At 40.4% G+C, this 24774-nt stretch overlaps 1 pseudogene; it reads right to left on the bottom strand.

Moving 5' to 3' along the window:
- Positions 1 to 20026, bottom strand: LOC105479563 (DENN domain-containing protein 1C-like; annotated as a pseudogene).
- Positions 20027 to 24774: the final 4748 nt, after the last annotated feature.

Genomic DNA, 24774 nt, shown 5'->3' with positions numbered 1-24774 from the left:
CCTTAACTGTCAAAGCACTTCAGATCAGCCACTCTGGGGGCTGGCTCCTGGCCTGGGGCTCTTGCTGGTTGCTTGTGGGTGACAGAATTCAGGCCTCCCAGTTCTTCCAGTGACTGGAGGTGAGTGTGCTCTACTAGCAGGACCTTGGGAGGCTGGGCTCTGGGGTTCTCTGGAGAACTAGAATCTGGGGAAGGATCAAGAGGCTGGGCTGTCTGGGCAATATCAAAGTTGGATTTTGTGGGGGCTGGAATTTGGGGGCTTTCTGGAGGGCTGGGCTGGGTGGGCACAGTGGAGAGCCTGGAACTGGAGCTCACCTGGGCTCTAGAATCTTTGGCTGCCTTGTAGGGAGGGGAGGGATAAAGGATTAAGGACTCTGTGAGAGGAGAGTGTTCGGGGTCCCCTCCACTACTTGGGTCTGCAGGAGCTATTGAGGACTGAGATGGAGAAATGACTTCTTGGTCAGCCTCTAGGACAGCTAGGACTTGAGATTCCTTGAGGAGGAGCTTGTAGCATCCACAGATGAGGTATTTTGCAGAGACGGCAGGTCTGCAGGCAGGGACAGGGGCTGAAGCTCCTCTGGCAGTTTCTCATTGTCTAGTTGCTATCTTGCTCTTCCTGGTATGTTGGGCTGGGCAGGGTGGAGAGATAGGCAAGTTGTTGACCTTTAGATGGCAGAGGGGTTGGCAAGTTGGATAGACCATTCAGGTAAACCTTGGGGAGGAGGCAGGGCATCCACCAGGATGAATCAACTGTCTAGGTCCCCTCTGTGACAGCAGTTTAAACTCTGGCCTGGTCTCAGGCTGCCTGCACTCTTGGCTCCAACACTCCAACTGTCCAGAATCTCACTCAACAAATCCAGTTGTTCTCTAGACCTCAAGATGCTGCTGCCTATAGCTTCTTTTGCCCATAGATCCCCCTCATCCTCAGGACTCAGAGGAGGTGTTCTGGGTGATGATGGGCAGTCTTAGGTACTTGCCTGAGAGCCCCAGCCCTGGCCAGGCTGCTCTGGAGTTTGGGGACCCTTATCCCCATCAGTTGTGGCTCCTGCTTTCAATATTGGTGCTCCCCTTTAGATTTGCCCCTCCCTTGGCGGCTCAGAAGGTTCCTCTTCCAGCTGGAGTCTCCTGCTGGGGTGGAGGGGCTGGTTCTGCAAAGTGGGGGGAATGACAGGACCTCAGGAGCTGCAGAATCAGGGGGCTGAGGCTTGTTGGAAGAGGGCGAGTGTGAAGTGGGTGCCAAATATTAGGGTAAGTGATGAGGGAGGCAAGATGTCTGGATGGGGACTGTGGTGGGTGGAGGATTCAGTGATAATACCAAGTGTGTCTATGGCGGAAGGGGTGTTCTCACCTGTTAAAAGTGCTGAGTGACAGGCAGGTGCTGCTGCAGGTGATGTGAGTAGCTGGTGAGGGCTGGGCCCTCACCAAGCACCTCCTCTGGAGGCCAGAATCCCCATCTGAGGAAGAGAATGCCTGATCTGGGAGCACCCCCCACACCCCCCAGACATTAGCCTTTGGCTGGTCTTACCTTATACATTAGCAGGCTCTGCATCCCCCACCCAAGCTACTCTTGGCCTATGGAAGCACGAAGGGAGAATTACACCTGAGGCTGATTGGACCCTGGGCATTTCAGAGCTCAATCCTCTTATCTCAAAAGACAACTTCATCTTGCCATCTGTCCATCTCTGTGTCTCAAATATGTCCACAACCCTCCATGCACCATCTAAGAAATCAACACAAACTTTCACTCCTTTGGCTAATACAAAAGGAGTATTCCGGGAGGAAATAATCCCCACATAAAATGGAAAGTGGCAAAACAACATTGTACAAGTGTACATGGCTCAAAGCCATAAAGTATAAAATCATGTGAACAATTTTGAGCTGCAAAAGTTGGCTCCAGGAAACTTGTGGGCTTGGGAGGAAAAAAAAACCCCACATAAGGGCAAAAGCTGGGATTATATGGTCCAAGGACAAAGGATGTTTGCCAGTGAATCTTGGTTGTCAATTTTAAAGAAGCAGGCTATGATTCTGACAAAAATGAGCATGATAAATGGAAAATAAAAGTGAGAAGACTTGTTAATAGAAAAAAAAAAAAAAGATTATGGGCTGGGTGTGGTGGCTCACACCTGTAATCCCAGCACTTTGGGAGGCCAAGGAGGCTGGATCACTTGAGGTCAGAAGTTTTTGAGACCAACCTAGCCAACATGGTGAAACCCCATCTCTACTAAAAATACAAAAATTAGCTGGACATGGTGGCACACCTGTAATTATGCCTGTAATTACACCTGTAATCCCAGCTACTCTGAAGGCTGAGGCATGAGAATCACTTCAACCTGGGAGGCAGAGGTTGAAATGAGCCAAGATCATGCCACTGCACTCCAGCCTGGGCAACAGAGTAAAACTGTGTCTCACAAAAAAAAAAAAAAAAAAAAAAAGAAAGAAAGAAGAAGACGACGACAACGAAAAGAAAGCAAGAAAGAAAAGATTATAATGAAGCTGAAAAAAATTTATTGCCTAGCGATATCATAGCTGTCATAATGTTGCAAGGCAACACATTACTCGCATGTTGGTAGGGATACTGGTGTGAACAAACCTACTGCATTGCCAGTCATATAAAATTATAGTATGTACAATTATGTACAGTACATAAAACTTGATGATAATAAATGTTACTTATTTATATATTTACTATATTATATTTTTAATTGTTATTTTAGAGTATACTATTTATTAAAGAAAAAAGTTAACTGTAAAACAGATTCAGGCAGGTCCTTCAGGATGTATTCCAGAAGAAGGCATTGTCATCACAGGAGATGACAGACAGCTCTATGTGTGTTATTGCCCTTGAAGATCTTGAAATGGGAAAAACTGTGGAGGAGGAAGCCAATGATATCAATGACCCTGACCCTGTATAGGTTTAGGGTAATGTGTGTACTTATGTCTTAGTTTTTAACAAAAATGCTTTAAAAGTAAAAAATACATGTAAAAATAGAAAAAAAGCTTTTAGAATAAGGATATAAAGAAAGAAAATATTTTTGTTTGACTGTACAATGTGTTTGTGTTTTAAGCTAAGTGTTATTACAAAAGAGTAAAAAATTTGAAAAAATTATAAAGTTGATAAAGTAAAAAAGTTATAGTAAGCTCAGGTTAATTTATTATTGAAGGAAGAATAATTTTGAAAAATAAAGTTAGTATAGCCTAAATGTGCAATGTGTATAAAATCTACAGTAGTGTACAGTAATATCTTAGACTTTCACATTCACTCACCACTCACTCACTGACTTACCCAGAAAAACTTGCCTTTTTGCAAGCTCCATTCATGGTACCATTTTTTTTAATATACATTTTTTTCTTTTGAGATAGGGTTTTGCTCCTGTTACCCAAGCTAAAGTGCAGTGGCAAGATCACTACTCATTGCAGCCTGAACCTCCTGGGCTCAAGCGATCCTCAGACTTCAGCCTCCCAAGTAGATGAGATCACAAGTACATGGCATGACACATGGCTAGTTTTCAAAAACTTTTGTAGAGATAGGGTCTCCCCATCTTGTCGAGGCTGGTCTCAAGCTCCTAGGCTCCAGCAGTCCTTCTGCCTCAGACTCCCAAGGTGATGGGATTACAAACATGAGTTATCGCACATGGCTTCATTTTTTAAAAATATTTTACACCATATTTTTACTGTACCTCTTCTATGCTTGGATACACAGATATTTATCATTGTGTTACCATTGCCTATAGTATTCAGTACAGTAATGTGCTATACAGGTTTGTAACCTCGGAGCAATATGTTATACCTTATAGCCTAGGTGTGTAGCAAGCTATAGCATCTAGGTTTGTGTAAATACACTCTATGATTTTCATACAATGAAATCACCTAATGACACATTTCTCAGAATATAGCTGCATCATTTAGCAACACATGACAGTATCAAATTTTTTTTTTTTTTTTTTTTTTTTTTTTTTTGGAGATGGAGTTTCGCTCTTGTCACCCAGGCTGGAGTACAGTGGTACGATCTTGGCTCACTGCAACCTCCGCCTCCCAGGTTCAAGCTATTCTCCTGCGTCAGCCTCCCAAGTAGCTGGGATTACAGGTGCCTGCCACCACGCCCAGCTACTTGTTGTATTTTCAGTAGAGATGGGGTTTCACCATGTTGGGCAGGCTGATCTCGAACTCCTGACCTCAGGTGATCTACCTGCCTCAGCCTCCCAAAGTGCTGGAATTACAGACATGAGTCACTGTGCCCAGCCATTATTTTCTATTTTTTAGTGATGGAATCTCTCTCTGTCATCCAGGCTGGAATACGGTGGCACAGTCGTAGCTCACTGCAGCCTTAAATTCCTGAGCTCAAGGAATCCTCTCACCTCAGTCTCTTGTGTAGCAGGGACTACAGGTGCATGCCATCACACCCAGCTTTATTTATTTATTTATTTATTTATTTATTTATTTTATTTTGTAGAGATACAGTCTGGCTATGTTGCCCAGACTGATTGGTCTTGAGCTCCTGGCCTCAAGTGATCTTCCCATTTCAGCCTCCCAATACACTAAATTACTTTTAGGGTTTTCTTGTTCTTAACATAGACTTAATTCTCTGTTAATGTGTTTCTACATAATTTTGATATAGACTTCAAATTTATTGCAAAAATAGTCCTCATTTTGTTTATCTTTTAATATTCAGTATCACGAAGATGGCCTGGCATATAAAGGGTAATAAATACATGTTAGTTGAATCAAGTCCATGAAACAAGTAAATAATGACAGAGACATTTGTATTGATGTCACTGAAGACAGCCTCAACTTCAAGCCTGGTAAATGAGAAAACTTGGTTGGCAGGGGCAGGACCCCTGGGCATCTGGTCTACTGGGCAGGTGCACTGTTAACAGAAGGGCAAGAACATTTTCTTATAAGCTGTAAACTTCTTCAGGAGTCTAGGAAAGTGGGAGGGACACAGGTAGGAATATAGCAGAGGTCCTACCAAAAGATGGATAAAATGCACCTCCAGGACATTTAATGAGCAGGCCAGCTCGCTAGATAACCGTAGACATCCTCCTGGCTTAATGTAAGATGAAATACAGTCAAGGACTCCACATGAATGTATGCATGCTCTGTCTTCTAAATGTGGTTTCTGTAAATGTTGCAATGTAAATACATGCATATCTCTACTAATCTTTAAGGTAATGATACTGTGTTTGGGGGCATTTCATATGGAGATTGCATCAAACTGGCATCATTGTTACCCAATCATCCAAAAAATAAATATTATGTACAATAAAACATAAATTCCAGCCGAGAGTAGTGGCTCATGCCTGTAATCCCAGCACTTTGGGAGGCTGAGGCGGGTGGATCACCTGAGGTCAGGAGTTCGAGACCAGCCTGGACAACACGGTGAAATCCTGTTTCTACTAAAAATACAAAATTAGCTGGGCATGGTGATGGGCGCCTGTAATCCCAGCTACTTGAGAGGCTGATGCAGGAGAATCACTTGAATCCAAGAGGTGGAGGTTGCAACAAGCTGAAATGGTGCCATTGCACTCTAGCCTGGGCGACAAGAGCAAGACTGTGTTTAAAAAAAATAATAATTCAATATTAATACATATTTGATAAGCCCATTATTATAATGTAATCGGACTTTTATACCAACCTGTCATAAGCAAATTCAATAAATTTTTCTATACCTATGTCCTTCTTATGCACAAGGATAAACTCAGAGTTCTCCAATTATTAAAACTTAGTTATAAAACCAGTTTAAGCACAGGATTTCAAACCAGCCTGGGTAACATAGAGAGACCTCATCTTTGCCAAAAATTAAAAAAAAAAAAATTGCTGGGCATGGTGGCACATGCCTGTGGTCCCAGCTTCTTGGGAGGTTAAGGTAGGAGGATTACTTGAATCCAGGAAGTCAAGGCTGCAATGAGCCATGATCATGCCACTGCACTCCAGCCCGGGCAACAGAACAAAAATGTGTCTCAAAAAAAAAAAAAAAAAAAAAGCAATTAGTTACAAAACTAAGGTACAGGTTAATTCAAAAGTGAATAATTAATAAATACAAAAATAACAAGTTTATAACTATCACAACATGTCCATTAATCAAACTAAGAATGACAAGGGCAGAAAATTTTGAGGTTATGTAAAAAGCAAACTACTTTGGAAGAATGCAACTTGCAAAAGGCAAAATTTAAACCAATCTATTCATGAATTGCCTAGCTGTAAGCGGGAAGGATCAGTAGGAATACATGCCATGATCTATAATATCAGCCATGGGCATGTAGGTGAAAATTGTGCCACGTCTTTCACCTTTGGCCTAATATCTGGTTTAGCTCTAGAGAAGTCTGTGTTAAAATGTATGCAACTGGAGCATACAGTGATGATGACAGGGCAAAAGGCTGATTTAAGATTTTCTATTGGTCAGGGTTACATAAGTAAATAGATGGCACACCCAAAGGTTTAATCAAAGAAAGCTTAATGAAGGTAGTACTTACCAACATGTGAAAAGGGATTAAGGCAACTGACAAGGAGGAGTAAAACTCCCAGTGACGAGCAACTGTAAGCAGCCATTACTACTGCTAAGCATGAAGGCGTGAGCAGCAACTAGAACTCTTGCTGCTAGCTGTAGAGGAGCTCTTGTTTTCTTGAAGACGTAGGAGGTGAAAAAATACTATGAGAGTGACAAGGTGAAGGTGGATGTGGAAGTTTGATGAGAGTGTATTTTTTTTAGTCAATTTAAAGTGAGAAATTTAGCTAATGAACGAAATACATAGCTGTCAGGCAACTGAAAACCATTGAGCCTGTTGAACATAAATTCTTAGTGAATTCTGCACTCTTGTGTCTTTTCTCCAGTAGTTTTCAGATAGCCAGAAGCAAGCTTGGAGAAAATATGTGGATTCACCCCATGTTGCTTTCACCAAGAAGATATGATGGAAAGATAGAAAAATAATGTTTAATATTTTTACAAGAGAGTAATTTAAGAACTTGACCATGACATCCAAGATAGATAAGGAAGAGCCCTGACTGATAGAGGAAAGAGTAAGAATCAAGGGCCTGAAGATTCTTATCTCTTCTAAAAACTTTTACCATAAAAGTACTTGAACACATAAGCTGAAATAATAAGGGACTTTGGTCAGGAAGTGGACTATTTGAATTAGTGACTTTGGAGTAGATCCTGCCTGGTGATTTTCAGGCTCTGAATGTAATTTTGGAATAGATATATAATTGGAGCAGACAGGTCATTGGAAATGAGAAGTTAATAATTGAGCAATCTGGAAATTAGCTGGGTGATGTGACGATAAATCTCATGTGTCAACTTGACTAGGCCATAGTACCTAGATATTTGGGCAAACGCCAACCTAAATGTAGCTATGAAGGGTTTTTTGTTTTTTTTAAAGATGAGATTAACATTTAAATAAGTAGACTTTTGATAAAGCAGATTACCCTCCATAATGTGGGTGGGGCTCATCCAGTCAACTGAAGGTCTTAGGAAAAAACTGAGGTACCCCCAAAAATAAGAAATTTTATTTCCAAACTGCCTTCAGAATCAAGCTGCAATATCAACTATTTCCTGGCTCCCCAGCCTGCCAACCTATCCTGTAGATTTTATGCTTGCCAGGCCCCACAGTGGTGAAGGCAATGAGATATACGTGTTTACATGTATCAGATTACATGAGAGACTTGCTAGTCTCTCTCTTTCTCTCTCTCTCTCTCTCTCTCTCTCTCTCCATTGCTGGCTTTTAAGAAGCAAGCTGCCATGAGTCCTACAACCACAAGGAAATGAATTTTGCCAACAACCCATTAGAGCTTGGAGGAATATATTTCCCTAATAAGAATCCAGTCCTAGATGACACTTTAATTGCAGCCTGTGAGACCCTAAGCGAAGGACCTAGCTAAGCCATGCCCAGACTCCTAGGAGATGCTCAGAAACAGAGATAATAAATGTGTGCTTTAAGCCACTAAGTTTGTGGTAATTTATTACATAGCAATAGATAAATTATGTACAACTTAAAATGCAATCACGGACACTTTGATACAAATGTGTTAACTTAAATTTCCTCAAAAAATACGAATTACCAAAGTTTACTCAAAAAGAAATAGATAATATTAATATATGGAATCTACCAAAAAAAATCTAGAACTAATATGTAAGCTTAGTAAGATTTCTATTTGTGATAGAAATCTTAGTCTGTTCAGGTTTCTATTAAAAAATACTATCAAGTAGGTTATACACAACAGTTTATTACTCACAGTTCTGGAGGTTGATAAATTCAAGATCAGGATACCAGCAGATTCAGTGTCTGGTGAGGGACCACTTCCTTGTAGATGGACATCTTCTCCCTGGAATTCCATATAACAAAAGGGTCAAACAAGCTCTCTGGGGTCCCTTTTATAAGTACACTAATACCATTCATGAGGGGATCACCAAAGGCCCCATCTCCTAATGTCATAACCTTAGGAGTTAGAATTTCAACTAACTTTTATGGGGGAGACATAAACATTCAGTCAATTGCAATGATCAATATACAAAAAAAAATTTTTTTTAAGTATTTCTATATACTAGCAGCAAATAATCAGGATTAAGTATTTTTAAATATATTTGTTTTTCTTTGAGATGGAGTCTCACTCTATTGCCCAGGCTGGAGTGCAATAGTGCAATCCATTGCAATCCAATGGCTCATTGCAGTCTCGAACTCCTGGGCTCAAGTGATCCTCCCGCCTCAGCCTCCCAAGTAACTAGGACTATAGGTGCATGCCCAGCTAATTTTTAAAATATTTTGTAGAGACAGGATCATGCTATGTTACCCAGGCTAATCTCAAATTTCTGCTCTCAAGTGGTATTCCTGCCTCAGTCTCCCAAAGCACTGAGATTATAGGTGTGAGCCACTGCGCCCAACCAAAAATATTTTTCGTAATATCATAAATATATGAAATATTTAGGGATACATCTCACCAAAGATGTTAAATATTTCTTTAGATTAATGTAATCTTTCTTTAGATACATTAATAACCACCAAATGTAATCTATTCAGTCTATTCAGGCTTTTTAAGATAGTTTTACATGTATCTAAACTTCTTGATTAAGTATTCACTTTACACAATTGTCAGAAACAACCAATTTATATTTTGCTAAGTTTTAATGATTTCTAACCATTATGGCAGTTCTTAAATACCAGATTTGGGGTCAGATGATCTTATTTTAAATTCCAGCTCTGATCGTTTATAGCTGTATAATCTAAGACAAAAATTCTGGATCCCAGTTCCCACATTTATAAAATTGGGATAATAATACTTAATAGCTCAGATGGCCTTGTGTTTTTATACAAACTCTGAGACTTTCTTGCTACATGATTTGGGTCATGTTAAATATTTATGGTCTTTAGGTATTACCTCAGCCAGGTGTGGTGGCTCACACCTGTAAACCCAGCACTTTGGGAGGTTGAGGTGGGCAGATCACTTGAGGTCAGGAGTTCAAGACCAGCCTGGCCAACATGGCGAAACCCCACCTCTACTAAAAATACAAAAATTAGCCGGGCGTGGTGGTGAGTGCCTGTAATCCCAGCTATTCAGGAGGCTGAGGCAGGGAGAACTGCTTGAACCCAGGAAGCGGAGGTTGCAGTGAGCCAAGATAGCGCTATGCACTCCAGCCTGGGCAACAGAACAAGACTCCATCTCAAAAAAAAAAAAAAAGTAAAATAAAATAATAAGGTATTACCTCATCTATAAAATAGTACCTGTCTCTTAATATGGCTATGAAGATACAATGACATAAAATATTTTAAAATGATTTAGAATAGTACCTGGCACTCAATACGTGTTAACTTTTATAATGTTCACAAAAACGGGTACAGGTTTGACACATATAAAGTATCATAATGTTGATGCCTAAGTCTTTTTTCCTATTATCTATAATTGGGCCATTCTAAACTCAGGAAAGTATACATATTTGTCAAAATGTTTTGACTTTTTGTAGACATTCATTTAATCAAAAGTGGGACTCTATAATATTATAAAATTGAGTAAAGTCTTCATGGAATGTTTATATTAACTTTTAATAAGACTCTGAAATGAGATACCTGAGATCATTAGTTTTTCAAACTTTGTTTAGCAGCAGAACCTTTTTTCAACTAAAGTCTTATTCAGAAGATCAATATATAAATATAAATCAACTGTATAAAGCCAATAAAAGTTTTTCAGTTGAACCGTAAACCCACAAGGCTAATACAATTTGGGCATTTATTATGTGCTAGGTGCAATTCTAAAATTATACCAACCCCAGTATTGGCTCTGGGGCTTCTTTCTTGGAACCATAAAGTGCAATGAACACAGTTTAAAACCTGCTCCTTTGAAATTGTTAAGCTAGTCAAGGACAAGAACCTATGACATGTGTTTTAACCAAGTATTTAGTATGGTATTGGGCACTTAATAGGTGTTGAAACAAAATTGGTGGACTTGGGTAGCACAGAAAAAACTAATGAAATCTTAATGACCCCACATGCTGTTAAATGGTTACTGCCTCATGCTCCAAACATACCACTTCCTCAGAGTAAAACCAGTTTTTCTCCAATTCCCAAGCAATGAGGTTTGGCATAAAGCTAGGCCAGAAATGTCAGTCCAGACTATTTCCTGGGGATTTTTAGAGATGCCTATTGAGTTAGTAGGAAATGTAAATTGTGCCTAAAGTTATCTGGATTATTTTTCAGACACACAACTACAGTTCATCTCATCTCTGAAGTAGCCTCAGGACTCCAGAATTACTCCAAGGGCCTCTTCTTAAAATTGACTAGAAATTTTGCCAGCTCTCTAAAGAATAATATTGACTGTCCCAAAGATCTCTTGGTCAAAGTCTATATTCATGATTTGGAATTTTCCCAAGCACCAGGAATTACACTGTGAGCTAACATTTATGCAGAAATTCTCCCAGTTACTTTCAGTTTTCGGTTCTGTTAGTTATCAAGTAAAGGGGATAGCGGATAAGGAGAAAGTAGGCAAAGGCATCAGAGATAAGTTACACTAGGACGCAGCCTTGGCTTGTGTGTCCTCTTCTTTCTAAATGCCATTTCTCCTCCATTACTGAATTTTAAGATCTGTCCTTGAAGACAGAGACTTTGATCTATAGTTATATTGCACTGCTCACACTAGTAATGGTAATAAAAATAAAATGAACTTTTATTGAGGCCTTATGAAGTGCTTAATATTGTGCTAAGGCCAGGCATAGTAACTCACACCTGTAATCCCAGTACTTTGGGAGGCCAAGGAGGGAGGATCCTTTGAGCCCAGGAGTTTGAGCTAACCAAGGCAACATGGTCAGACTCTGGGTCTACAAAAATGGTCCCCCTGCACTCCAGCCTGGGTGACAGAGTGAGACTCTGTCTCAAAAAAGAAACAAAAAAATTGTGCCAAAATAATTAAGCGCCATCCAATGTGCAAGTGTTCAATGAACATTTGGCAATTAAAAACTCTAAAATAAAATATCTTACGTAGAAATATTTCTGGGTAAGCAAACAAAACAAGTAGAAATAAAATGAGTTTTTATTTCTTCTTATACTAAAGGTAAAGAGAAAAACTTAAAATAATGAATTTTCAGGATTGTTTTTAGAGACTTGAAATGATGGCAGGTTGGGCGAAGTGGCTTACACCTGTAATCCCAGCACTCTGGGAGGCCGAGGTGGGCAGATCACTTGAGCTCAGGAGTTCAAGACCAGCCTGGTCAACATGGTGAAACCCTGCCTCTACTAAAAATACAAAAATTAGCTGGGACATGGTGGCACAAGCCTGTAATCCCAGCTACTCAGGAGGTTGAGGCAGGAGGATCACTTGAACCCTATGCAAACTGAGATCGCGCCACTGCACTCCAGCCTGGGCAACAGAGCAAGACTCCGTCTCAAAAAAAAAAAAGAAAGAAAGAAAGAAAAAAGGAAAACAGAAAAGAAAAGGAATGAGGGCAAGTTAGAAAGGAGAAATTAATCATAAAATCATTTGCTAAAATAAGTCAATAAAATGAGAACAATATAGGGGGTATCATAATCCCTATAAACCATTATACAAATCCTGAAAAAGTAAAAACAGTTTCTGAATTAAAGTACCAGTGTTGAACACTCATATTAATAAAATATAAAGCAACACCATACATTACAGAGGTTATGCATTATCATGGAGATCTGTGTAATTAATAATAATCTATTATTATTTGACATCTAATTTTAGAGACACCATTGAAGCTTTACAAAATTAACTCTAAATGCAATTTCATTCCAACCAAGGAAACTGATAATCAAAAATAGTTATATTATTTTCCTAAATTTATAAAACTTTTCTTCTAAGAAATGGATACATAATATTATGAAATTAGTTTAAAAAGAAAGATTGGTTGACATTTATTACATAAATGGTTGTTTCTCCTAATATCTAATTTTTACTCCTCTCTTACTTAACTAGATTTGTGACTGATGACATTGCTTTATGAATAGCATAAGCCCTGTTTTAACTAAGTGGATCATTGGGCTAGAAATAGAGATTCCTGTGCTGTATTTCTATCTCTGCGTAGTTCTGTGACCTTAGGCAAACTTCTCAGGAGGAATCTCAAATTATTCTAATTAAAACTAAAATGTCATTTTCCACCCACTATATGTATTGCATAAAGGTTGTGACATGATTATCCCTCTTTTTACAAATAATTTTTACTTCGTATAAAGGCAAAATGCCATAAAATTATTTCTACATTAATGTCATATTTAATAATCTGAAATGATTTCACCTTAATAGGATAAGATAGTGCAAACAGAATAGAGTTCTGATTATCCTTTAAAGTTAGTAATTATTAGAATATATACTAGCTTTCGTGTATATATATAATTCATTTATGTTCAACTAAATCACCATGGCTATCTTGAATACTAGAGGCAAGAGAATTCACTATCATATTCACCAATATATTCAGTATCAGTGGCTGTTATTAAAGGCTTGGAATTAATATAAGGGGGCCAGTTGAGAAGACTGGCCACTGGAATCACAAACACTGCACTTCCTCTCCCATGTCCTGCTTCGTAACTATGATCAAGTCACAATATCTCAGCCTCAGACATGAGGATAATAATGCTGTCTTAATTTTGTTTTGTTTTGTTTTGTTTTGTTTCAGGAGAGTTAAATGAGCTTCTGGGTATAAACTATCTGGCACAGGGCCTGATGCACCTGAGGTGCTAATTTAAAAAAGTTAGTCTTTATTCATTCAAGAAATCCTATGAGATCCTTGATCTTTTTGTTGTCACATATATCTGTAAAATATCCCATTTCCTTGAGAACCTGTCGTTAAATAGGTATAAAGTTTCAGTTATGTCAGATGAAAACGTTCCAGGAGCCTGCTATACATCATAATGTATATCATGTTGTAGTCTCCAAAATTCTTAAGAGAGTAGATATGTATTCTTTAGGGAAAAAACCCAAAGGGACACAATGAAACTTTGGAAGGTGTTGAATATGTCTATTACCTTGATTATGGTAATGCTATTGCCAGTGTTTGCATATGCAAAAACTAATAAAATTGTACACATTAAATATGTGCAGCTTTTTGTATATCAATTATCCCTTAATAAAGCTTTTTTAAAAAAATAGAAAATGTGCTAGGTGCAATGGCGCATGCCTGTAATTCCAACACTTTCAGAGATAGTTCCCTTGAGCTCAGGAATTCTAGACCAGCCTGGGCAACAGGGCCAAATCCCATTTCTACAAAATACACAAAAATTAGCCTTGTGTGGTGGTGTGGGCCTGTAGTCCCAGCTACTCAGGAGGCTGATATGGAAGGATTGTTTGAGACCAGGAGGCAGAGGTTGCAGTGAGCCAAGGTCATGCCACTACACTCCAGTTTGGGCTACAGAGCCAGACCCCCTTTAAAAAAAAATTAAATTAAATTAAAAATGAAAACTTTAAAAATTTAAAAATTGAGACTTTTTTAAATAAAGAATAAAATAAAATATTCCTATTAGTTCGTTTTCATACTGTTATAAAGAACTGCCCACGGGGCACAGTGGGTCACGCCTGTAATTCCAACACTTTGGGAGGCTGAGGAAGGTGGATCACCTGAGGTCAGGAGTTCAAGACCAGCCTGAGCAACATGGAGAAACCCCGTCTCTAATAAAAATACAAAAATTAGCCAGACGTGCTGGTATGCACCTGTAATCCCAGCTACTCAGGAGCTGAGGTAGAAGAATCTCTTGAACCCTAGAGGCAGAAGCTGCAGTGAGCTGAGATTGTGACACTGAACTCCAGCCTGGGAAACAGAGGGAGACTCCATCTCAAAAAATAAAAAATAAAAATAACTGCCCAAGACTGGGTAATTTATAAACGAAAAAAGTTTAATTGACTCACAGTTCAGCATGGCTGGAGAGGCCTCAGGAAACTTACAATTACAGTGGAAGGCAAAGGAGAAGCAAGGCACCTTCTTCACAAGGCAGCAGGAAGGAGAAGTGCCAAGGGAAAGGGAAAGAGCCCCTGATAAAACCATCAAATCTTATAAGAACTCACTATCATGAGAATGGCATGGGCGAAAGCGCCCTCATGATCCAATTATTTCTACCTGGCCTCTCCCTTGACTCATGGGAATTATGGGGATTATGAGGACTGTAATTCAAGGTGAGGTTTGGGTAGGGATAGAAAGCCTAACCATATCAATCCCCATTTCTCGAGATACCTAGAGTGACTTCCACGGCCTAAAAGTCAAAGAGCTTCCTCAATCAATTACGCTTTGCCACTTCATAAAGTTCTAAATTGTTGATGCATTTTACTTTGCACATTTTCCTTCCACACTCCTATAGAGGTTGAGTAAGTAGTGTTATGTGAACTCTCTTTCTTTAGATTCACCTGGGCATTTATTATTCTTTCATCTAATACCATCAAATACATGGAAAATGTATGCATTGGGAGGAGGCCATTCATTTGATCTAATAGATTAAATAAAATAAAACATCCAAAATGAAGCAAAATGTCCTCATTCCCTATTTTCCTAACCATTGAGAAGAAAGCTCATAAGCTCATAAACCTAGATTATTTCATCTTTATCTCAGATTTCATCTTTCCCTTCCATTTCCAAGGAAGATGCTTTTCTCCTTTTTTTTTTTTTTTGTTTTTTCAGAATAGTTAGCTAAGGGTTGGCTCCATGGCTCATCTCTGAAAAAAAAAAAATTACTTAGAGGCAGCATGATTCATTGCTACTGTCTCAAATGCTCCTAAGACAAAGAATCTTCTGCCAACATGGGCATACATGTTTGAACTAAGCATTCCCTATAGAAGTGAGCAGTTAATGGTCCAAGGAAACATCAGATGGCATTGAGGGCCAAACTGAGAAATAATGAATATGTAGATATATTTTTGATATCCTGTATCGCATCCTACCTCAAGTAACTCAGTCTTTCTTTGCACTCCTTACGCCCTTCAGGCTGCCACTAATAAATGAAATTTAAAATTCTTAGAGTAGCTGAATATGGGTTAAAATAAACTGAATCTGTTCATAAATAGAGTGGTTTACGTATTTTGTACACACAATTTATAAAATACGTAGTTTTTTTTGTTTTTTGTTTTTTGTTTTTTGTTTTTTTGAGACGGAGTTTTGTTCTTGTTGCTGGGGCTGGAGTGCAATGGCACGGTCTCGGCTCACTGCAACTTCCACCTCAGCAATTCTCCTGCCTCAGCCTCCAAAATAGATGGGATTACAGGCACCCACTACCATGCCCAGCTAATTTTTGTATTTTTAGTAGTGACGGGGTTTCACCATGTTGGCCAGGCTGGTCTTGAATTCCTGACCTCAAGTGATCTGCCCGCCTCGGCCTCCCAAAGTGCTGGGATTGCAGGCATGAGCCACTGGCCCTGGCCTAAGTAGATATTTAAAGGAAATATATATACATATATACACACACACACACTTTAAAAGTGTATGTACATACATATGTATACACACACACTTTAATGAAAATTGAATTTACAGAAAAGAAATAAAATACACAGTCCTCATCAAAAACAGATGTGAAACAACATGAAAATACCCTCTTCTTTAACCTGTTTTGTGATGCTGCACCTGGCACCCTGCAAACCACAGTTCTGCTTTGCCAGCTGACCCTTGAAGGCGCTGAAGGGAGACTACAGGCTGGAGGAAGAAGAGACGTACTTCTTCTTGTCTGCTTCCCATTCCTATGAGAATCATTCCATTAATACTTCTTTCCCCCAGCTGCAGCAGTTCCTTTCCATGGCTGCAGCTGAATCTTGTGTGCAGTTTTTTTAACATTCGCAAAACCAGGCTTATCACACTCACACCCCTGCCCCACAACACACCAGCACCAGTCAAGTAGTGTCCTCAACTCTGTAGTTTGAGTTTCAGCTTTTCAGGGCCCTTGCTCTAAGATTCTAAGTTTCTAAGTTTTACTAATTCTCCTATCTTCTCTTTATTCTCTCAGTCTTAAGGGTGATAGCTGCTTCCTATAGTTGCTACCTCCTTGATGATTAGAATTCACTTTTTACTCTTTCAGTTACCTGGTTAACAACTTTATATTTTGTTACTAATTCTTCTGATTCTGTCTGTTTAAATAGCAGATGTGATTTCTGTCTCCTATCTGGACCCTAACTATTATATGGCTTAACACATATAAACTGGCATCACATAAACCGAGTACACCAAGATTGCTTTAAAATAAAACTACGCAAAAGTGTGGCAGGGAAAAGAGTAAAGTAAATGTGTAGCTTTTAGAGGTTGTCAGATGGAAGGAGGAGGAAAATGGTGGAAGAAAGGAAAGGAGGACCCATAGTACTGAGTGTGAAGACCTGCCCATGAATAGATACAGTGACCATGTGACTGTAACTTGATGTTACACTGGTAAACCATAGAACTGAAGATTAATGATATATGCCAATAAGATTGAGAGAAGAATAAAGACGAGGGCAACGCAACCAAATTAAATTATTTTGTAACACAGCAGAATAACGTTTAGAGGTTATACATTTTAAAATAATGAACAAGTGCATTACCATATTTAACTATATGGAGATAAACCCCCAAATACCTGGAAACACATTATTACAGTGTTCTTCTCTAAGAAACAATACTAGACGTGTGCAGAAGTGAGATAAGGGTGTGCAGAAGTGAGATAAGGGTAATTGCCTTTCCCATAAATGTTTCCATTTAATTTTTAGTATTTTATTAATTTGATTGTTTAAATTTTAGAAATGCAAAGAAAAAGACGGTGACTTCTGGAATTATGTAGTAGACACTTTTTCATATTCCTCACACTAATGTCAACAAAAAACCCTAAACATTATATATAAAACAAACAGGAGAGGCGCAGTGGCTCATGCCTGTAAACCCAGCACTTTGGGAGGCCGAGGCGGGTGGATCACGAGGTCAAGAGATCGAGACCATCCTGGCCAACATAGGGAAACCCCGTCTCTACTAAAAATACAAAAATTAGCTGGACGTGGTGGTGCACGTCTGTAGTCCCAGCTACTTGGGAGGCTGAGGCAGGAGAATCTCCTGAAGCCGGGAGGCGGAGGTTGCAGTGAGCCGGGATTGCACCACTGCACTCCAGCCTGGCGACAGAGTGAGACTCCATCTCAAATCAAAAATAAAAATAAAAAATAATGAGACAAACATAAAACTCTGGGAGATAGAAGGCGGACAGGCTAGGAACCTCAGGACTCAAGGGAAAATATAGTGATGACATCCCTGGATTTTCTTTTTGTCTCATGTATTCCAGATTTAGAGCTGAAGAAGTCAGTAACTGGGAAACACCAATGTGTATAGACTAAAAAGCCCCACAAAAGTCAGCTACTTCTAGCCAAAAAACCGGGAAAGGTGCAGCCTAGCAGGGTAGAAAACTTATAGAAAATAGCTATTCTAAACAAACCCACAGAAAAAGTTGTGCCCCACCCCTACTGTGCCAGCAAAGAAAGCTAGACTTTCCTCTTCATAGCGTGAGGGGAACTTTAACTCCCAGCCTAGCAGTAATGAAGCAACCTTCCCTTTCCCCACTGCGGTGGTGCCAGAGGATGCCCAGCAGAGTGTCAGGGCTTTCACTATCACCCACAGGCAATGAGGCCACACCTGCCATGGTGTCAGTAGAAGCCAAGTGAGGAGCACTGACTTCTTCAGCTCTAAATCTAGGATACAAGAGACAAAAAGAAAATCCAGGGATCTTATAACCGTATTTTCCTTGAGTCCTGAGGTTCCTAGCCAGTCAGCCTTCTTATTTCTACCTTCCAGAGTTTTATGTTTGCTTTACATACAATGTTCAGGGTTTTTAGTCGTCATTAGTGTGAGGAATATGAAAAAGCCTCTACTATAATAAACCACTAAGGCGCCTGGTTGCAGTCAAAATCCTATGTGTGATTTTTTTTTTTAGGCACAACCATAGATAATTACGAAGGCTTTACCTAGCAGGCCTCAAGGAGGAAAGATGCTCTCCCCACACCAGATTTGATGCACAACCAATACACTGCAAACTGTGAAGGGAATTAGAGCCAAGGATTCAATCCTCCCTGACCAGCCATGCTTTTATGTATATCTGCATTCCAAGCCCAGGCTCCTTCATTTTGAGGTATCCTTACCGAAGAAGCTTGAAGACATTTTCCTGCACTCTGCCTTAAGTGCTTGATTCGGCCGGGCACGGTGGCTCATGCCTATAATCCCAGCACTTAGCAAGGCCGAAGTAGGCGGATGCCTGAGCTCAGAAGTTCGACAGCAGTCTGGTCAACATGGTGAAACCTGTCTCTACAAAAAATACAAAAATTGGCCGGCCCTGTTGGTGGGTGCCTATAATCTCAGCTACTCGGGAGGCTGAGGCAGGGGAATTGCTTGAACCCGGCGGGGCAGTGGTTGCAGTGAGCAGAGATCGTGCCTCTTCACTTCAGTCTGGGTGAAACAGCAAAATTCCCTCTCAAAAAAGGTACTTGGTACTTTTTCACTCCTAGTCCTTTCCCTTCTGCATCCCCCCGGCCCCCTGGGCCCATAAAACTACAGTAGCCTTTTGTTCCGCAGTGAGACACCACCACTTCTGTGCTGGTCCACCTGGCCCTCAACTCATGTGCCGTTCTGAGAGGTGACAACGTGCTAGCAGCCCTCGCTCGCTCTCGTTGCCTCCTCGGCCTCCGCGTCTGCTCTGGCCGCGCTGGAGCTTGAGGAGCCCTTCAGCCTGCCACTCTGCTATGAGGGCCCCTCTCTGGGGCTGGCCGAGGCCGGAGTCGGCTCCCCCTGGTAGGGGTGGGGGGAGTGTGAAGAGAGAGGCGCGAGCGGGAGCCGGGGCTGCGCGTACCGACGCGGGTTCCAGGTGAGAGGGCCTCCGCAAGCCCCCCACTCAGCGCGGCCGGCGCCAGCGCCTGCTGAGCTTGATCGGAGGCTAGGTCCTGTCCGTGGACTGTTCCCTCTTGGCGGGGCCGTTCGCCACGATGGCGGGTCTCAGTCTCTTTCTCATTTCCCCTCCTTTCCTCTTGGTTGTCTGGCACCAGCTCCCTCTGGGCTGCCCAGTGCCCAGGCTAGGTGCTGCAAAGTCCCACGGCCAGTGCCAGTGAGAGGTGACACCTGCTGTGCTTTTGGGACGGGTGGGGACTTGGAGAACTTCTGTGTCTACCTAAAGGTTTGTAAACGCACCAATCAGCACTCTGTCAAAACGGACCAATCAGCACTCTGTAAAATGGACCAATCAGCACTCTGTAAAATGGACCAATCAGCAGGATGTGGGTGAGGCCGGATAAGGGAATAAAAGGAGACCTGTGGAAGTAGGGGTAACCCGCTGAGGTCCCCTTCCACTCTGTGGAAGCTTGGTTTTTTTCACTCTCAGGATAAAACTTGCTCCTGTGTACTCTGGGTCCTCTCGGCCTTTGTGAGCTGTAACACCGCGAAGGTCTGCAGCTTCATTCCTGAGGCCAGCGAGACAATGAACCCACTGGAAGGAATGAACAACTCCAGACGTGCCACCTTTTAGAGATGTAAGACTCACGGAGAAGGTCTGCAGCTTCATTCCTGAAGTCAGCGAGACCATGAACCCACCAGAAGGAAGAAAATCCAGACGCACCATCTTTAAGAACTGTAACACTCACCGCAAGGGTCCACGGCTTCATTATTGAAGTCAGGAACCAAGAAGCCACCAATTCCAGACACAATTCCATGGAGCAAAACAGCCAGAGGAGGCAGCACTTTTTTTTTAACGTCTTGTCTATGCTAACACAGGAAGTGATTAAAGACTTGACTGTTACTTTCATTTTGGCTTGTTGCTTTAATTGACTACTCTAACATCTGTAAGTTCAGTACTCTTCAGCTCAGCTGGGCCTCTGATAGGTACTAATACTCCTTCCAGTGTGGGACGTATCATTAGAGGCCTAGTTAGGAGCCACAATTCACAGACTACCTGGCAATAACAAGGGGGTATTCCCTTCCTTTGCTGCAGTGTTATCAGCAAAAGCCAATTGAAACATAGGTTTCAATAAATCCAGAGTCTCAAAACACAATATTCAAAATGTCCAGGTTTCCATTGAAAATCACTCATCATACCAAGAACCAGGGAGATCTCAAAAGGAATGTAAAAAAAAGATATCATAGATAATGGAACTACCTAACACAGATTGTAAAGCAGTTGTCATAAAAATGTTTCAATGAGCAATTGTGAACATGCTTGAACAATTTTTTTTTTTAATCTCAGCAAAGAAATCAAGTCTAGGTAAAGAAATGGAAGATAAAGAAAATGAAGAAAAATCAAATTAAAATTTTAGAATTAAAAAATACAATATATGAAACAAAACTCGGATGAACTCAATAGCAGAATTTGGTTTGGTGAGTCAGGTAAAAAAATGATTTAAAAGAAAACAACAGAATAAAAGGAACAAAGGAAAGAATAAGTAAACTAGAAGATAAAACAATAGAAATTATTCAATCTGGCCAGGCACAGTGGCTCATGCCTGTAATCCCAGCATTTTGGGAGGCTGAAGCAGGTGGATCACTTCAAGTCAGGAGTTCGAGACCAGCCTGGCCAACATGGCAAAAACCCACCTCTACTAAGAATACAAAAAGTAGTCAGGCATGATGGCACACACCTATAATACCAGCTACTCTGGAGTCTGAGGCACAAGAATTCCTTGAACCTAGGAGGTAGAGGTTTCAGTGAGCCAAGATCATCGTGCTACTGCACTCCAGCCTGGGTGACAGCGAGATTCTGTCTTAAAAAAAAAAAAAAAAAAATTCAGTTGGGGTCAGGCACGGTGGCTCATGCCTGTAATCCCAGCACTTTGGGAGACCAAGGCAGGCGGATCACCGTGTCAAGAAATCGAGGCCATCCTGGCCAACATGGTGAAACCCCATCTCTACTAAAAATACAAAAATCAGCTGGGTGTGGGGCACGTGCCTGTAGTCCCTGCTACTCAGGAGACTGAGACAAGAGAATCGCTTGTACCTGAGAGGTGGAGGTCGCCATGAGTCAAGATTGTGCCACTGCACCCCAGCCTGGCGACAAAGTGAGACTCCATCTCAAAAAAAAGAAAAAAAAGAAAAAGTAATTTTTCAATATGAACAATAGAGAGAAAATAGGGAAGAAAATGAACAAGTCCTTAGGGACCTGTGAGACTATAACAAAAGTTCTAACATTCTTGTCATCACAGTTCTGGAGGGAAAGAAAAAAGAAGGCATGAATGAAAAAGTAGTTGAATAAATAAATAATAGCTGAAAACTTACCAACTTTGACAAAAAAGATATACAAATTCAAGAAGCTGAGTGAACCCCAAATGGCACAAACCCAAAGAAACCTACAGGAATATACATATAATAGTCAAACTTCTGCAAATTAAAGATCAAAAAAAATTGTTTTGTTTTCTTCTTTTTGATACAGGGTCTTGCCTGTATGTCGCCCAGGCTGGAGTGCAGTGGCGCGATCTCAGCTCACTGCAACGTCTACCTCCCAGGTTCAAGTGATCCTCCCACCTCAACCTCTCTAGTAGATGGGACTATAGGCATGTGCCACCACACCCGGCTAGTTTTTGTATTTTTAGTAGAGACAGGGTTTCACCATGTTAGCCAGGCTGGTCTCGAACTCCTGACCTCAGGTTATCTGCCCACCTCAACCTCCCAAAGTGCTGGGATTACAAGTGTAAGCCACTGTGCCCGGCCCCCCAAAAAATCTTAAAACAGTAAGAGATGTAACAAAACATACCATTCTAATGTTCAATGTTGACAGTGGGTGTATATATGCAGTATATATGAGAATGCATTATATGAAAACTCTGTGCTTTCTGCTCAATTTTGCTATGAACCTATAAATTATCTAAAAGATAAATTCTGTTAAAAAAAAAAAAAGATACCCATTTACCTATAGGAGTAAACAATTTGAATGATGACATTAGTAGACTGAGATAAGTTATGTATATATAACATATTACCTTTCGCTCAAAGGTCTATACAAAGAGATACACATGAAAATACTATATATAAAGAAAACTAAAACTTAGAAATAAAAATAAGAAATAAATACCATAGATAATCAAAATAAAGTTCTAAAAATTGTTCAAGTAACCCCCAGGAAGACAGGGAAAAGAAAAACAGAGAAACAAAAACCAGAAAGTACAAATAAAAAATCAAAAAACAAAATGGCAGACTTCGCTCCTAATGTATCAATAGTTATATTAAAAGTAATTGGTTTAAATACCCCAATTAAAAGACAGAGATTGGCATAGTGGATTATGAAAACATAAACCAACTATATCCTATGTATAACAGTTTGAAAGTAAAATGATAGAAAAAAATAGCATGCTAGCATTAATCAAAAGAAGAGTGCTAAACTAATATCATTTAAAATAGGCTTCAATCAGGTACAGTGGCTCACACCTGTAATCCCAACACTTTGGGAGGTCAAGGTGGGAGAATTGTTTGAATTTAGGATTTGAAGACCAGCTTGAGCAACAGAATGAGATCATGTCTCTACAAAAAATAAAAAACGAGCCAGGAGCAGAGGTGCCCATCTGTAGTCCCAGCTACTCAGTAGGCTGAGGTGAAGGGATTGCTCCAGCCAGAAGGTCGAACAGCAGTGACCTGTGATTGTGTCACTGCACTCCAGCCTGGGTGACAGAGTGAGACCCTGTCTCAAAAAAATAATAATAATCTGGGCGAAGTGGCTCACGCCTGTAAAATCCAAGCACTGTAAGAGGCAGGCAGATTTCATGAGTCCAGGAGTTCGAGACGTGCCTATGCAACATGACAAAACTCTGTCTCTACCAAAAAAAAAAAAAAAAAATAGCCGAGCATGTAGTCCTAGCTACACAGGAGGCTGAGGTGGGAGGATCACCTAAGCCCCAGAAGCAGCGGTTGCAGTCAACCAAGATCGCACTGCTGTACTCCATTCTGGGTGACAAAGCAAGACCCTGTATCAAAAAAAAAAAACAAAAAAATTATGTCATAATAAAAAAGTAATCCACCAAGAAGAAATAATCCCAAATGTGCATATATCAAACAACAAAGTGCAAAATACTTGAAGAAAAAAACGATAGAACTGATCAGGCATGATAGCTCACACCTGTAATCCCAGCTCTTTGGGAGGCTGAGTCAGGCAGATCATTTGATGTCAGGAGTTCGAGACCATCCTGGCCAACATGGTGAAACCCATCTCTACTAAAAATACAAAAAAAAAAAAAAAAAAATTAGCCGGGCATAGTGGTGCATGCCTGTAATCTCAACTACTCAGGAAGCTGGGGCAGGAGAATCATTTGAACCTGGGAGGCAGAGGTTGCAGTGAGCCAAGATCATGCCACTTACACTGTAGCCTGGGCAACACAGCAAGACTCTGTGAAGGGAGGGAGGGAGGGAGGGAGGAAGAAAGAGAGGGAGGGAGGGAGGAAGGGGAAAGGAAAGAGAAAGGAAGGAAGGAAGGAAGGAAGGAAGGAAGGAAGGAAGGAAGGAAGGAAGGAAGGAAGGAAGGAAGGAAGGAAGGGAGACTGAGTAAAATTCCAGCAATACTGACAAAGAAAATAAGAAAAAGACATATATTACCAATATCAGAAATAGGGGATTCACTATAGACATCAAAACTATAATAGGGAGCACTACAAACAACTGTATACATATAAATTTGAAATCTAGATAAAATGAATCAATTTCTCAAAAATAAAATAAATAAACTACCAAAACTCATCCAATATGAAAAGGAACATTTGAGTCTCCCTACAACTATTAAGGAAATTGAATTCATAATTTTAAAACTCTCATAAAAAGAAATCTCCAGGCCTAGATATTTTCATTGGAGAATTCTACCAAATATTTCAAGAAGAATTTACACTGATTCTGCACAATATCTTCCAGAAAATCGAAGAGTAAGGAACCCTTCCCAGTTTATTTTATAATGCTAGTATTGTCCTGAAACCAAATCCAGACCTACATACACATACAAAACAATGAAATCTATAAACCAGTACTTGCAGAATACATATCCAAGAAAGGACTAATATATAGAATATAAAAAGAGCTCTCAACATCAACCAGTAAAGACCAGGCACCGTGGCTAACACTTGTAATTCCAGAACTTTGGGATGAGGATTTCTTGAGGCCATGAGTTGAAGACCACCCTAGGCAACATAGTGAAACCCCATCTCTACAAAAAAGTTTAAAAATTAGGCAGACATGGTGGTGCTTGCCTGTAGTCCTAGTTATTTAGGAGGTTGAGGTAGGAGGATCTCTTGAGTGCAGGAGTTCAAGGCTGCAGTGAGCTATGATGCACCACTGCACTCCAGTCTGGGCAAAAGAGTTAGACCCTATCTCCATAAAAAAAGAAAAAGAAAAAAAAAATCACCA

Source organism: Macaca nemestrina, chromosome 5 (genome assembly GCF_043159975.1).
Source record: "Macaca nemestrina isolate mMacNem1 chromosome 5, mMacNem.hap1, whole genome shotgun sequence".
NCBI classification, from domain to species: domain Eukaryota; kingdom Metazoa; phylum Chordata; class Mammalia; order Primates; family Cercopithecidae; genus Macaca; species Macaca nemestrina.
This window is presented reverse-complemented; position numbering and strand designations above follow the sequence as displayed.